General features: G+C 40.8%; 1 protein-coding gene across 4 annotated transcripts in view; it reads right to left on the bottom strand.

The window, feature by feature from the left end:
* The window catches only part of mrtfba (myocardin related transcription factor Ba), a 242,285-nt gene extending 233,793 nt beyond the window's left edge, over positions 1-8,492 (bottom strand). For 3 of the 4 annotated variants that reach the window (XM_048609801.1, XM_048609803.1, XM_048609804.1), the window contains exon 1: positions 8,384-8,480. The gene's annotated coding sequence lies outside the window, so the exon portion shown is untranslated. Of the gene's footprint in view, positions 1-8,383 lie in introns of all 4 variants that reach the window. The other variant, XM_048609802.1, reaches the window with a different exon arrangement.
* Positions 8,493-11,487: the final 2,995 nt, after the last annotated feature.

Below are 11,487 nucleotides of genomic sequence, written 5' to 3'. Positions count from 1 at the left end.
GACTTTGATTAGATCACTCCTTAACCTTCTAAACACTGGAGAAAACAGGCCTAATTTGTATAATTTCTCCCTATAACTCCTGAAGTCCAGGTATCATTCTTGTCAACCTACATTGTATTCCCTCCAAGGCTAATAAATCCTTCCTAAGGTGTGATGCCCAGATCTGCTTACAGTATTCCAAGTAGAGTCTAACCAGGGTTTTGTATAACTGCAGCCTAACTTCTTCATCTTTCTACAACAGTCCTCGAGATGCAAAGGCTGGCATTTCATTAGCTTTCTTGATTATTTTCTGCCCCTATCTGTGGCATTTTAAAGATCTGTGCACCTGAAACCCAGTGGTCTTTAGACATCTGCTGTACCAAACTTCATACTATGTAGAAAGTACCCTGATCTATTCATTTTTAGTTCAAAATGGATAATCTCACACTTGCTTATATTGAACTCCATGTGCCACAAGTTTTGCCCAATCACTTAGCATAAGAATACAGAGAGTTATTGGTAGTCTATCTATACTGTCTACAATGCCAAGAACTTTTGTCATCAGAAAATACAGATATAATGACTCTCCGTGCCATTATCCAAGTTGTTAATAAATATAAATAATTGAGACCCTAACACAGATCTTTGTGGCACACCACTGGTCACATCCTACTAATTTGAGTACCTACCCATTATCCCTACTTTGTTGCCTGCCCTTCACCTAACTTCCCAGCCCTGTCAATAATTTGCCGTCAATAATCAAAGGTTTCTACTTTAGTTAACAGTCTGTTATGCTGTACTTTATATGCACTTCCAAAAGGAATTTGATAAACAACTTCCATGAACATTTCCCTGACCACTACCTTAGTCACCTCTGAAAAAAATTCAATGATGTTTGTCACACATGATATCCCTGTCAATCTTTGTCAGCTCTCCCTGATTAAAATTTGAGGTGTTCAGTTGCCCCCATCCTTGATTTATAGACTCCAATTATTTACCCACCATAGTAATTTCCTGGTTTTCCTCTTTCACCCATCTTAAAAAGAATGACATGAGGTTTTCCAATCCACAGCAAAAACTCCTGTATCTAGCAAACTCTGAAAGATCATAGTTAGAGTGTCTACAATGTGCTCCCTACTTCCTTTAATACACTTGGAAGGAAACTGTCCAGGCTTGGGGATTTGTTACTAATTCCATTAATTTCCTCATTATAGATGTTTTATTTACATTAATTTATTCAGTCTGGTCACAATCCACAATTAGTTCATTCAGGATTTCCAGCAAGTCACCCTCCCTTTTCTACTGTAAATACTGAGACAAAAGTAACTATTAAATGTGACTGTCATTTCCCCATAGTCATTAACAATATCCCCACTTTCAGTCTTTACTGGGCCAACATTGTTCTTAAATACCCAATATCTCTATGTAACTGTAAACTTTCTTCTCATTGATTTTGGATGTCCCTTTCATGTTTCCTTTCATAATCTCTTCTGTTAGCTCTTATAAGCTTTGTGGCCTTTTGCTGGTCTTTATACCTTTCCCTGGTCTTTATACCTTTCCCATTCAGCAGGATGTGCGCTTTTTTGGCATTTTTAGTAAGCCCTTTCTTTTAGTTTAATGCTATCCTTTACCTCTTCAGTTATCCATGGCTGTTTTTCTCTTAAGTGGAGCTTTTCCCTCTTAGGCATATAAACTGATTTTTTATTGTTTTAAATATTTCTTTAAACCAGAAACTGAATTAGACCAACCATACAAATGTGGCTACAAGAGGTCAGGAGCAACTTATTTTCTGATCACCAAAGTCTATCCACAATCTGCAGTGCAGAGCCAACACTCCACATATCTGGATAAGTGCACCTTCAACACCATTCCAAAGTTCAACATCAATCAGAACAAAAATGCTCATCAGCTTCAACACCGACTCCTTCCATCACTGACACACAGTAGCAGCAGTATGTACCATCTACAAAATGCACTGCAGCAGTTCACCAAGTTTCCTTCAATAGCAGCTTCTCAACAAGTGGCCTCTACTACCTAGATGGACAAGGGCAGCTATTTTCCACTTCCAAATTCCTCTCCAAGCCACACACAATCCTGACTTGGAAACATAAAAATCAGTGCTCACTCAATGTCACCGGTTCAAAAATCCAAAACTCCAAACCAACAGAATTATTGGTCCACCTACAGGAGACACTGCTGTGGTTCAAGAATACAGTTCACTGCACGTGCTCAAGGGCAACTAGGGGCAGACAACAAATATTGGCCTTTTCAGCAATGGTCAACTACTAGGAATAAAAAAAATAAATTAGCATAAGTGAACCAATAGAGAATTTGGGGGCCAGGGTGTTATGAATAGGCATTCTCTATTAGAGTACAGCTTGCAAGGTGGTCTGCACCCATGTCTATAGGTCCTTTTCACCCCCATACCAAAAAGGAGCTTCTTCCCCTTTGCCAATTTTCCATGTTTCTTGCTCCTTATCATGTTCTGCTCTAACATGCTCTCTCAGATATACCGCTATTTCTCTAATTTCCCTCAGCATTACTTCCTTTTGTCTTCCAGTTTTATCATTTATTTCAAAATCATTTGATTTTTCTCCCCATCACCTTTTCCCTGGTATTGTTCCTCCTTATAAGCTATGTAAAGTCCCCATAGTCCTAAAGGACCACAGGGCTGCTCTCATTCGAACAACTGGGCGTGGTTTAATCTGAGAGTCACCATGCCTCAGACGAGGGGCAAGGGTGAGAAAGTAAGACTTTCGTGGTAACCTCAGTTATGTGGGAACTGAACTCATGTTGTTGGAGTCATATTGCAAACTAGCTGTCCAGCTAACTGACCTCCCTGTTAATCTATAAATTGCTTATAATTCTGACAAAGGGTCATTTCAGCCTAAGCCACCTCTCAATGATTCAGACAGATCTTTCCTCTAACCAGAGGGGTCTCCTCCACTGCTATTGATATTACTGTTGACTGTGTGTTATATTTGCCGCACTTTGCTCTTAACCCTTCCCCTCACCCTCTTTCTTTTCAAACTCATTAGAATGTGGAGCCAACAGATCATTCTTCATCAGCTGCAGTACTTAGAGCTGGACATTCTCAAACACGCCTTCCTTTTTCTTTTATTATTCTACAAGAACAGTTCCAGAACATGGGATCCAATGGAGTCAGTTATACTAGATTTTTGTGTCCAGACTATGAGGTTTGAGCATCTTCATGAGGGCGGATTCAATGAAAACAACGTAGAAACGTATGACCTCCTGGAACAAAAATAAACAGTCTTCATTGCCTGGAAAAAACCAAACTTGAAGGTCAAGAAATCAGGATTCCAAAAGCTCAAAGCTGATGCCCAAAGACTAATGTGTGATAGCGTACAGCAGTTAGCTTTAAGACATTTTTACTGCAGAGATACCCAAGCTGTGTATTGGTGATACAGAAAAACAAATTTCCATCAGCAATGCCTCCGCCTCACCCACTAGACTTAAAGAAACGACTCTTGATTAAACATTAGTGTCCTTCTTGAAGCCAGCTCCACAAGTATTTTGACTAAGCTCTTGCAAATTTGACTGTGATAGACTGGATACTGCCTGGGTGGCTGAAAAGCACTTCCCCCACCAGATCCTGTATAGGAGAGGTCAAAGAGAATGCTTCAAAGACACTGTGTGTCTTCTTGAAACGCAGCACCATTTACACTAATTACTAGGTCAACTTGCTACCAGTCATTCAAAGTGTTAAAAACCTGTCCATGAAGCTCCTTGCTTTGAAGAATCAAAAAAGGAAGCAAATACTGCATTCTGGATTCTGTCACATCAGACATCCTGCCCAACGCGCTCAAAATTGACTGGTCGAGAATACACCTGTCAGCAAGACAAAGATCCACCATAGAAACCTGCGAACCAAGATGACACATACTTAGATCAAGAACCAGTTGACAGTGGCTAATGAGGAGAATGCCCTTATGTTCTATCCATCTAAGTGAACTTAAATTCACCTCTCAGTGCATCAAGTTTAAGTGTCAAGTTTTAAATATTCAACTTTTGTGCATTCTGCAAGGAAGGGGTATTTGGATTCAAATAGAGCCTTCACAACCTCAGGTTGGACCACAGTCAATTAACAAGTCTTCAAATGTAGCCACTGTTTTCCTATGTTACATGTCAGCAGAATGATGTGTAGCAAACACAACCTGGTACTGTAAGTAAAAGCGACAAATTGTTTTAAATTTGTCTCACACTGTCATTTCTGAATTATATGCTAACTAAAATAATTGGTTTAACAAAATATTTGATTTACTGAATGCATAACCATAATGTGTTAAACATGTCTCTTGCAGATATTGTAGAGTAGTATTAAAATCAATATCATTTCTAATTTAATTAAATTGAACTAACTATTGATGTATACACAATAAAGACAAACACCCTCATGTACATCAAATTTTTAAGATCCGTACTTTCAGAAACTCCAATAAAAACACTTGCATTTGCAATCTGCCCAATTCTCTAGCACTGTTAAAACAAGGGTCTGAAGTATCATTCAGCAGAGTTCAAAGAAATACAATACTGAACATTGCAGGGCTGTGCTATATTAAGAACCTATCATTTACTATTTATCTTATTCCTGCAAATGCACTTGCCAACATTCTCCTGTTACACCTCTCAAGAATGACAACTCCTACTACATATGGTGGCATTATCTTCACAAGGAACGATGTTTCGTAAAGCAATTTTTCATTGTTCAAGCTTTCTTATGTAGTTTTGTACTCCATTTACTTCAACACATTATATTTATCATTTGGTAATTGTGGTATAAAATGCCATTTTCAGCTTTAAATGCACAAACAATTTACAGAATTAAAGTTTGTTTCAACATCAGTATAGGACTTAACAGATCAATGATTTCAAATTTTTTGCAAACAGAATCTGAACTGAAGGTACAACTCTAACAGACAAATGCTGCTTTCCTCTTATTCCACTTATATCATTCGTACCCCCAATTTCAATGGTCAGTAGATGAGCTAATGCTATAATCTGTTGCACTTGCAAATGTATTAATTATGAAATTAAAAATGTCATTATGTCTTATTACTTACGGAAAAAAGTGCATAACCTAAAACAAATATTACAAACCTGAGGAAGACTATCACAACCTTAAATCATACCAGGTTTCTATTGCTATACTATTAATGCTTGTATTTTATTTTAACCTCCATAACTGCTGTCAGATTCAATATTACCGTGCTCCTTCCCTTCAAAACTCTCTTCCAAAAAATCACCTGCAATAATACTACAGATTGTAGCAAGTTCATCATTTCCAGTGCTGTAATTTGAAAGTTCCAAGCAGTTCAAAAAAAAAAGTCAAGCAATCACCAACATATATTGGAGGATAAAGAATGGCAAGCAGAAATTACTATTCCATCAGTGGTTATAATTCAATCTTTAAAACATTAACAACTTGCAAAACTTACACAGTTCAAATGCACAAACTAAACAATAACAAAAATATTATTGTATTTGGAAACCTTGCATCTTCAGATACCTGGACTCAAACATTTCATTTTAGGAAACCATTACTGTACTTCTGAATAGTGTCGAGTGGTCCAATTAAACAAAAAGTTACAAATGATGATCTTTTATCTGATGAAAACAAAATGACCTCAGAACACTAACCCAGTGTATCAGATACAACACAAAGTTTGAAACCATATGGCACCCAAAGCTTCCCTACTATACGATTTCAAGAACCAAATTGAATATTTGAGCCCACACTTATGAAAAGGCAAAACATCAACTATTGGGTTGACTGCATGCAGACTCTCCATTAAAGACTCAGTTCTTGGAGGCCTTAAGTATATTCAAAGCTTTCGAATTTGAAAAGCACACCAGAGTCTGATAGGCCTGGCCCCCATCATTCTCAGCTGCAGAAAGGAAATACCACATATTGGTAACAAACGTCATTTAGTCCCACAGAAATTCAGTGTTGCATAGAAGGCAAGTTTCAGCCTGTGTTGAGAAGGATACCATATGATGATTCCTGGACTAAGTCACTGAGTCCAGTACAAGTAGGCATCAGCATATTGTCACTGACATTCATTTTTGTTGAACCAAGAACTGCTTCTTATGGATGCAAATAGCAGTACACTGCAAAACCTCCTCCATAGCTACTTTACTGACAGGTATACGAAAAATAAACCAAATTCAAATTAGAGACAAAGATTAAACATTTCTGTTCTTAATTCAGAATTATATTTAAAGCATTTTTATATCAGGGATCAAAATTCTTCCTTAGAAACAAAATACGTAGGAGCAAATAACTTTATTGCTCATGACACATACTGAACATTGCCCAAATCTGATGTCATAAACGATATTCCATGAGGAATTAAGATTGGTAATCGTTATACAAGCTGACGAAATAGATGCACACAGCATTATTTTAACAACATGCAAACCTGGCAAAATTCAACTGGGACTATATGTCAAAACTCACTATACTTCTAAAGTACTTTATTGGCTGTAAAGTGTTTTAGGATACCATGAGATAATGAAAGGCACTATATAAGCTTAGGTATTTCTTTCTGGATCAATTTCCCATTCTTATAACAGGCTGAGGCATGGTTTTTCAAGCACTCAGTTCATTAACTGGCGTCCTTCTCCCCATCAGCGTACCTTACACTGTTTCAAGACAGTAACTAACCTAATTTCAAATCCTATTCAACACTAACCAACACGGTAGAAGTGAATTAGTGACTACCTTCACAGCAAAAACAAACAAAGTGCTATCTGCTATGATTATCATGACATCTCAGGAGTGGAAAAAAGCCAGTTGCGTCTCTTAGGGCTGTAACAAATTGTTTATCCCAGGGCTCTGGACCATCTCTTATGGATTAAAATTGTCTTGACATGGCCCTTACAGACTGTACACATTATTTAAACTTAGAAATACTAAGATTAACAAAGTAGCCAGTTGTTGGCCCATCTGAAGCCAAATACATGGCAATCAAGAGAAACCAGGAGTAATAGTGATAATAGGAAATTTCTACTTCAGAGGAGGTTAGATTATATGTTAAACAAAACACTTCAACTGATGAAGCATACCAGACAATAGCACTGAGAAATAAAGGAATGGATATTTCATGCTGCAGCAGTATTGTTATAACAACTGAATATGTAATTTACAGTATTCTAACCCCATGATATTGCTCCCAAAACTATTACTATGCAAATTGACTAAAACTCTATCAACTGTAAACAGATTTTGTGATCCCATTCTAAGTTAGTTCAAATAAGTCAGACAGAAGGATCTATTTCTGTGAAGTATAACTGATTCTAGTCTGCTCTGCTGTCAGGTTCATGACATAAATAGTAGTAAAATATCTTTTGAAATTGGTGGCAAACAGGGAATGCATCCACATGAATAGCAATCCACATCTTCATCCAGTAATGCAAAGCCACCTGATGTAGGCATAAACAGCAGAAGCCAACTGAATAAATTTTGCACACCTAAACTCCAGTGCCAGAATTATGCAGTGTTGGTTTGCTCCAGGGCCACAGGCACATACCCCTCTAAGCATTGCTGAAGGTGAGCCAATGTCACCAGGCAGAATATACGGCACCTTTTTTGTTTGAGGGGACAGAATGAATAAAAAGGCAGAAAAATCTGATCTGGAAGGCTCAGCACCTGCACCACTCTCCAACAGGGGCAATGTGACCTGGAGTGACCCCCCAACATCAGGGCATACTAACCTGGAGATGGAGAGAGAAAAATCCAACTACCCCCAAACCCAGGGTGACATGAACTGTACAGAGACGTTACACAAACCTTCACACCTCCCCACTACCCAGCCTCAGCCCCCATGGTGAACTAACCTGAAAACAGACGCTACCACCAACTCCCCAAACCAACACCAGGGTGAAGTGACCTGGAGAGACACCCCAGCTACCCAATCCCCCACCCCCAGGGGAAACTGGCCTGGAGACAGTGCCCCCCACCCCCAGGGGAAACTGGCCTGGAGACAGCCCCTACCCTCCGTCCTGTTCATTACCACAGCCCACACCCCCACCCTTTAACGACAGCGCACTACGCCTCCCTGCTCCACCTGTCGCCATGGAAACGTTTACTGAGCTTGACCCGGGCGCGCTCACCCACCCACCCACACCCACACCCACACCCACACCCACACCCACACCCACACCCACACACACACCCAGACTGACTGACTGACTGACAGACAGATAGATAGATAGATAGATAGATAGATGTGGATTATGTAAGGGGGGCGGGAGGCAGCGCAGTTTCAGGCAGAGGCCTGCTGCTCCAGCACCAGCCCGCGGTCTGTTCTGTTCTGTCCTGTCCTGTCCTGTCCTGTCCTGGTCGAACCCAAGGCCCGGCGGGGCGGCAGCGGACACTCACCTGACGCTGAGCTCCCTCGAGCCGCATCGGGAGGCGACAGCTGTCAGCCGGCGCACATTCCCGGCATGCCCCGCGGGAGGGCGATGCACATTGATCCCGCCGTCTGACGCAATCACGTCGGAGGAGCCTACCGTCAGGCCGTTTACGTCACTGACTCCACCTCCTCCCGCTGAGGCGGCCGCTTCCCACCGAATGCGCCTGCGCACTAAGCCTCCCCTTCCCCAGTGACCCTAGGGAGAGCACGTGCTGCGAACCTGAAGTGTTACAAGTCTAGGGCGTGGGAGATGCTTCCCTAGTGGTCTTAGGAGTTTTGTTGTCAGTTCTGATATTTTTTTGATGTACGGCAGTGTGGCCAGTGCGTTAGGGCATACTGTGTCCTCTTGTTGTTGTCTTCATCCGCCAGTGCCTACTAAACAAACAACACCAGGAGGACCAGTGCGTTAGGGCGTACTGTGTCCCCTTGTTGTTGTCTTCATCTGCCGGTGCCTACTAAACAAATAACACCAGGAGGACACAGTACGCCCTAACACACTGGCCACACTGCCGTGCATCAAGAAAATATCGGAACTGACAAATAGACTCCTAAGACCACTAGGAACCATGGTGGCCCACAAACCCACAGCCACTCTACACCAAACACAAGGATTAAAGACCCCATTCCCACAACATGCCGAACCAATGTGGTTTACAAATACCATTGCAATAACTGCTACAAACATTACATCGGACAGACAGGAAGGAAACTAGCCATCAGAATACATGAACATCAGCTAGCAGCAAAACAACACGATGAACTCTCCTTAATATCAGCACACTTGGACAATGAAGGCCATCAGTTTAACTGGGACAAGGTAACCATAGTAGCCGAAGCCAAACATAGACACGCACGGGAATTCCTAGGGGCATAGTAAGGCAATCAACAAACACATAGAATTGGACCCCATATACCAACCCATACAGATCAAAACCAAAAATGAAGCTACTCACTATAAAGGACCAGACAGTATAAATTCCAAGTGGAGTAGAACAACATCGCTTCATCAGAGGCCTCACTGATTATGTTACCTAGCATGGTGATGAAACATTTGAACAAAAACAAGCCAGCTCGGCAAGCAAGTCAACAACCTCATACGTAGACCATACTGTACCCAGCTATTGATGGCAGACTTTCTTCCCTCTGAGACATCACTGTACCCAGGATGGGTTTTTCTCAATGACCAACAACGGTTTCATGGTTATCATTCCATTCTTAATGCCTGATTCCCTACTGAATTCAAATTCCACCATCTGCCACCATGGGGGGATTCAAACCTGGGTCCCAGAACATTAACAAGAAAAAATTACTTGAGAAACTCAGCAGGTCTGGCAGTGTCTCTGCAGAGAAAGCAGATTAACGTCTCAAGTCCAGTGATCCTTCTTCTCCAGAATGTTACCTGGGTCTCTGCATTAATAGTAGTCTTGCTCTGGAGTGACCAATTCCTAAAAGGTAAGGTTGAAAGAGTGCTATATGGCATCTGCACCTAGCTTGCAGACTTTGCAGGGAATGTTGCACAGCAGTACAATTTTTTTGTTACCTCATTGGAGCTGGATTAAGCCATTCAGCCCATCGAGGTAACTTTGCCATTCAATTAATTCACAGTGGATCATCTACCTCAAAGCCACTTGCCCACAGCATCTTCATAACCTTTCGATGTCATTACTCTCCAAGAAATCTAGCAATTCCTATCTTGAATGCACTCAATGATTTCGCTTCCAGTAAAGAATCCCAAAAAGTTGCAATAGAAAATTAGATTAGGAGTAGGCCATTCAAACCTTCAAGCCTGCTGCGCATTTCAGTAAGATCATGGCTAATCATCCTACTCCAAACACTGTTTCTGCTTTCTTCCCATATCCTATGATCCCTTTAACCCTAAGAATTTTATTTAGCTCCTTCTAGAAAACAGCCAGTGTTCCAGCCTCATCGATTTGACACATTAATTCTGCTTCTTTCAACGGATGCTATCTGCCCTATTGAATAATTCCAGCTCTTTTCTGTTTATATTTCAGATTTACAGCAGCTGCAGCATTTTGCTATTGTATTTTTTTTTGCCTAGACTTTCTGTATTACCAGTCAATATAAATTGTAAAGCACACAGTATACGATTAAGAATTTAGTTCTGTTCTGACAACCGAACACTGTTTGATCTGTGAACTTCAAACAGAATGTGGAGTGAGGAGACAGTCATTTTTATTCTGGAATTTGAGTGAAATGCAATGTAATTATTTGTATGCTGACATGGTCATAATTGTGCGATTCTTTAATTATTTTATACTTTATACGTTATTTTAATCATTTTAATTGTCTATAACTATCTTATGAGTTACTTATTTTATTTATATCATCACAATTTGTCACCTGTTACCATGATGATTTTGCTATTGTCTATCTCAGAAACAAAAACAGAAGTTGCCAGAAAAGCTCAGCAGGCCTGGCAACATCTAGGGAGAGAAATCTGAGTTAATGTTAACGATTGTATATTTATACCACAGGGCCATTTGCTCCTGATCCCTGTACACTTCCTTGCATTAACTGTGACCTATTACATGTCAACACATTCCACCAACATCTCTAGAGTCTCTTGAAGCCAACAAAAATTCCTTATCTTGAACAATAACATCCAAATTTTAAGTCATTTGCAAAATCAAGAACATATCCTGAATACTCAGGTAAAATTCTTAAATATATATCGAGAAAAGCAGAAATATTGATGGGGCAGGGACAGAAATCACAGGGCCTAATACTAATTCCGGCCTAGGACTCCCACCCAAGCACAGTGACCCGAACCCTGAGCCCCGTACAGGGACCCAACTTCAATCCGAGTACAGTGTCCCTGCTCGACCCAAGCATAGTGACCCCACCCCGATCCCAGTACAGCGCCTCCACCCCTGACTTCAGTACAGTGACTCAACTCCCAACCACAGTACAGTAATTCCATCCCGACCCCAGTGCAGTGACCCCACCACCTGGCCCAAGGACAGTGACCCCACCCCAACCCGATTATAGTGATCCTGCCTTTGAGACAAGCGTGGTGATCCCATGTTGCTACAGCTTGTTTATTCCATGG

Source organism: Rhincodon typus, chromosome 21, assembly GCF_021869965.1.
Source record: "Rhincodon typus isolate 14 chromosome 21, sRhiTyp1.1, whole genome shotgun sequence".
Taxonomy (NCBI): Eukaryota; Metazoa; Chordata; class Chondrichthyes; order Orectolobiformes; family Rhincodontidae; genus Rhincodon; species Rhincodon typus.
The sequence above is the reverse complement of the archived record's forward strand: the minus strand, read 5'-3'. Positions and strand labels throughout refer to the sequence as shown.